This window comes from Hippocampus comes, unplaced genomic scaffold (genome assembly GCF_001891065.2).
Source record: "Hippocampus comes isolate QL1 unplaced genomic scaffold, H_comes_QL1_v1.1 scaffold345, whole genome shotgun sequence".
In the NCBI taxonomy this organism is placed as follows: Eukaryota; Metazoa; Chordata; class Actinopteri; order Syngnathiformes; family Syngnathidae; genus Hippocampus; species Hippocampus comes.
In genome coordinates this window covers 674162-679378 of record NW_017805538.1, presented here as the reverse complement: position 1 = coordinate 679378, position 5217 = coordinate 674162, and the positions used below count along the sequence as shown (strand labels likewise).

Here is a 5217-nt window from a genome sequence, read left to right as displayed (position 1 = left end):
GAGCCTGATATTATTAGAAATGTGTCTTTTACTCATAAAACCGGATTGAACCTCATCAATAATTGGGTCGAGTACACCTTTGATTCTCCTAGCTATAATGGAAGCAAACACTTTATAGTCGTTATTTAATAGAGAAATGGGTCTCCAGTTTTCAATGAAGGTATGATCTCGTTTTGGTTTTGGTATCAAAGTAATCAATCCCTGTGTTAAAGAAGGGGGAAGACTACCTTTCTTGATGCTTTCTAAAAAAAACTTCAAGGAGAAAGGGAGCTAAGTCTTTTACGGGGGTTTTATAAAACTCTGCTGTGAGGCCATCAACTCCAGGGGATTTGTTCGCTTTGAGGCGTTCAATAGCAAAAATTACTTCTTCTAAATTAATATTCCTATCACAGAAGTCTTTGTCGTTTTGAGTTATCTGTGTGACATTGCTAATAGAATTTAGAAAAGAGGTTGCAGAGTGTTCACAGTATTTGGACCGATAAAGGTTCCTATAAAATTTAAAACAGAAATTGGCTATGATTTTTGGGTCGTCAGTTATGAAGCCATGAACATTAAGTTGCTGTATCACGTTGATTTTTCGATGGTGTTTTTCCAGATTAAAAAAATACGATGAATTTTGTTCGCCTTCCTCAATCCATCTTTTCCTTGATCTTACAAACGCTCCCTTAGCTTTGTTTAGAAATACTTCATTTAGTTTAGCCTGTTCTGAGGTTAGTAGTAGTCTGTCTTCATCTGACATGTTATCAGGGTTTTTTAGGGATAAGTCGATTATTTTAGAGACTATCGTGTCTTCTTCTGATCGACGCGCTTTAGCTAAATTACTGCCATATTTCCTAAGGTATTGACAAGTCTCAAATTTAAATAGTTCCCAGTTGCTACGAAAAGAACTGTCATCTTTTGCTTTGTTCCAAAACTTTTTAAGAAGGCATTCAATGTCAGATTGAACCTTTTTATGATGTAATAGACAGTTGTTAAGCTTCCAGTAGACACTTTTACATTTTTTAGGGGAGTTTGAGTGTAAAGGGATGGAGATGAGGACCGCATTATGGTCAGTTAAAGGTGTTGTAATGATCTCAACCGAAACTGGATTGATGTTAAGATTTTGAGATATGAGCCAGAAGTCGATACGTGACCGCCTGGTGACATCTCTATTACTCCAGGTGAACTCTTTTTTTGTTTGGATTATTACTCCTCCATATATCAATCAAATTAAATGTCTGCATAAATACCTTCAGGGTCTTATTTAGAGAAGATTGATTACGAGGAGGTCAACAGTCCATGTTATGGTGCAACATCGTATTGAAGTCACCGCCTATAACTAGACCGGAATTTGGGAATTTAGCAAGTGAATGTTGAATATGTTTTTCTAATTCTTCAAAAAGGTTATTATTTTCGTAATTTGAGTTGTACCCATATATGTTAACCATTATTATATTGATGTTTCCCGTGTTGATTACTTGTAAAAGGAAATGACCTGCTTTATCGCATACAGAATGTAAAATACTCCCAGAAAACTGGTGTTTCAGCGTAGCGACCCCTGCTGAGTGTTCAGATCCATGTGCCAACCATAAATCGTTACCCCATTGAGCTTTCCATAACCGCAAATCGTTAGAGATCGAGTGGGATTCCTGAAGAAAACAAAAATCATTTCTGTGCTGCTTACCAAACAAAAAAATTGCTTTACGCTTCACAATGTTACTTAACCCCCTGGCATTGAGAGTAATAATGGATAAAGACGTATTAATAACGACAAACACACACTTAGAACTATACCTGGGTGATCGTGTGCTAAAACACTAACCCTACTATTTGGGGCTGTACCGTTTGAACATCTATTTTAAACAAATTAGTGGAACACAACATTAAGAGGGAACAAAAGGTATACTAACCAGCGGAAATATATATGAGCATGATTGCGCGGGTCCGCGTCAAGTCTGAGCTATCTTGGGCTCTACTTGGCGGTGCGCGACGGGAAAACGAAAAATATGTGTAACGCGTCCCAAGATACTCAACCACTGTTTTATTAGATCTAAAATTTGTTACGTATTAGATTACTGTAGTTGGTTCGTATATAAATGACATCCAAAACGGAACTGACCACTTTAGTTAAACGGGCGGTTGGGTGGTTGTGGTGCGATTTTCCGACCCGGAAGTCATTTACCAAGGGTTATTTCAATCTGACACAAAAGTTATTTGGGTTTTAAGCGTGACACTCGCAAAATACGACGAACGGTTTCACATATTTGTGCTGAAACACTGCGAAATACTTTGGGACGCACGAAAGTCATAACCACGGATTGTTAATCGATTATGAAGACAAACGTGAGCGTGTTTAAGGTACTCACCCCACCGTATCCTGGGTAAGCCATTTACGGTGATTTAAACGAGAATGTTGGTACAAATTGTAAAGTTTTGTGAATGCCACTAGCGACACCCTTTCTACTTCCGCTAAATACAGCCAAACGCTCTCGGAAGTTCAGAACGAGAAGTTACGCAATTAGACCCGCCCCATGCCATGGGTACATTTATGTTCGACTTGCAAACTCAGTTAAATACCAAGTAACTGACATGGTCGTCGACGAGCAAAGAGGGTTAGATTTGCAAATTAGATGTACCCGCAGTCCCGGATACGTTTTGTGTCACTACAGTGAGAGAGAGTTCAGAAAATGTAATCTGGATCAAAATGATCCGGATTTGGAAATTCCTTTATTTTATTTTTTTGCTATCCAAGATCAGGTAATCCGATTTTTCGAAGCAACATTGCCTTGGATGACCCTGATACTGATTGACACCGTTTTCAAATTTTCAATTTTACCAAATCCGGATTACCAGTGCTTTAATGGGACAATATATCACAATGTGGGCTACTATCAAATCTGGTGTTAAACAGCGTTGATAATTGTTGCAATATGGTCGCGCTCTCTCCTTCGGTCGTGCGAGATTGCTTACTTTTCTTCGACGCCGGTGGCTTGGACGGCGAGACGGGCAATGCGGGAAAGTCAGTTTCCACAACCGCGAGGACAGGTTGGTTTTGCAGGCAGTAGGCGTGCGCGCCATCCACGAGCACATTCTCAGGTGCGGACTTCAGCTCCATTTTGTCAATGCTGCCGATAATGCTGCTAGCTTAGCACGAGTCGAGGCAACATTTAAGAAAGAGAACTAGGACTGCGCTAAGGACAGGTTACCGTGAGTGCAGCAAAGTCAAGAGGGAAAAAAATATATATACATTTTCTGACATGAAAAAATAGAAGAGTTACCTGTGTTCCACTAACTTTATATCGAGTCAGGTAAGCAGCTCCCAAAAGCACAACCGCTCAAGTCGCCATCTTGGCTCCACCTCGCAGCTATGCTCAAGTAGTGACTCGCGCACGCTGCCAGAGAGAAGGACGTCACGGCCGCAGTCAAAGACCTGAAGCGGTTGTTTAACGTGATACTGCCAACTGTGAATTTTTTTAGGCAGAAATGGAGCGATTACAATAACATTAAGAGTTAGCTCCAGCAACGGGTGGATTTTCTTCCCCTGAAACGTCATAGCTATACAAATTACAACCGAGGGTAAAACCGTATTCCGCAAGCTGTTACAAGTCAAACTTCAAAAACACACACGCACAAGCAAACAAAAAAAGGAAATATCTCAAAAACCTTATGTGCCACAAAAAACGTAAAACACTTTTTGAAATCAGCATCAAAAATTATTTTGCGACACATAAGGCTAATCTATAATTATTTATCATCAGGTCCCTCAATGGACCAGTAGGTTTGGCTGCAAAAGCTTAGTGGAGTGTTCGAATGAGAAACAAAAACAAATTGAATTATATTGCAACTTAAGTGAACAATTTTAGAAAAAATAGTAAACAGCATTACACACACACACACACACACACACACACACACACACACACACACACACACACACACACACACACACGCACACACACACACAAAGTGGACTCCTCAACAAGGAGACAAATAAAAGTAAAATACTTTCCACTCTCAAAATCAACGATTGGCCAAGGGTAAATTCATTGAAATTCTTTAGAGATTTAGGGCGCACCCAGTACAATTAGAACTTTGGCAAATAACCTATATTCCAATTATCAAGATCAAGTTCCCAATCAATTTATAAAAGAGATGAATACAGTTCATTTACACATTCCTCTCTGCAGAAAAATATCCACAACAATCTCCAATACACATTAACAAGTTTTGTCGAAAGTCCAACAATGTCTCATGATAAGTCCGATAAGTCCAAGGTTCCCGGGATATAAAATAAAAGGTAAGTCTGTAGTAGTTCAACATCTGGTGTGTTGGTTTTGTGCAATGTGCACAGGGCTGAATGTGCAGTGTTTGTAGCTCAGGACCCTGTTATTTATGTATCCCAAATTATTATTTAAAAAAAACAAAAAACGAAAGGGCTCTGAAAACTGGTGAAATTTGCACTGTACAAATCCTCACGCTCCAAGCATGATTCTATATGTAGCATAGCGTTTTTCAATCTTTATTATGATGGGAAGGTTTTTATTTTGCTGACCACAGAGGCATCTGGAGATGTATTGAATGCATAGAGAAAGTTGTGTTGCTCAAGAAATCAGATTTCATGATTCAATGAGACATGCTGAGGAGGATGAAAAGTAGCAGTGAGATGAGAGAGAGGACAGCTCACCAATCTTGTTCACATAATCTGAAGAACCGTTCATCTTCTACACAGTTATTAATAAAGATTGGAATAGTTCTACTTGCTTTGAATATTTGAACCCCCTTTTTTTTTATGGAATACTTTATTCAGCCCAGACACACCCAGATCCTATCTTCAGCTGAACCCACATGAGTTAAATTCGACTCCCCTTGTTTAAGGAAACGATCTTGTCAGTCACGGTCCCCAATTCCGAAGTTGCCTCACATTTATCCTGAGTCAGTTTTTGCTCTTTGTAAAATTCGATTTTTAAATCATCTTTTCTTGGAGAAATACACACAGTCAGCAAAGGCATCTGGCCCGGATTCGGCATGAAGCCGGCACAGCTGGCCTTGTGTCGGCAATGGCATAACGCATGTGGGCCGAACACGGCCCAGGCGTGGCAAAGGAGGCACTGGCTTGACTCTGGCAAACCAGATGAGGGCCAGTTGTGGCGTGAAGTATTTGGGCCAGAAATCAATTTCCAACTCCGGCCCGAATATGGCCAGCCAGAATTGAGCCACTCCTAAATACACTTTCCGATT

General features: G+C 39.9%; 1 protein-coding gene across 2 annotated transcripts in view; it reads right to left on the bottom strand.

Moving 5' to 3' along the window:
- Nucleotides 1-4316, bottom strand: part of LOC109520925 (sodium- and chloride-dependent GABA transporter 2-like) — a 28681-nt gene extending 24365 nt beyond the window's left edge. The window contains exon 1 of one of the 2 annotated variants that reach the window (XM_019878536.1): nt 4151-4316. The gene's annotated coding sequence lies outside the window, so the exon portion shown is untranslated. The remainder of the gene's footprint in view (nt 1-4150) is intronic. The other variant, XM_019878534.1, reaches the window with a different exon arrangement.
- Between the last annotated feature and the right edge of the window lie 901 nt (nt 4317-5217).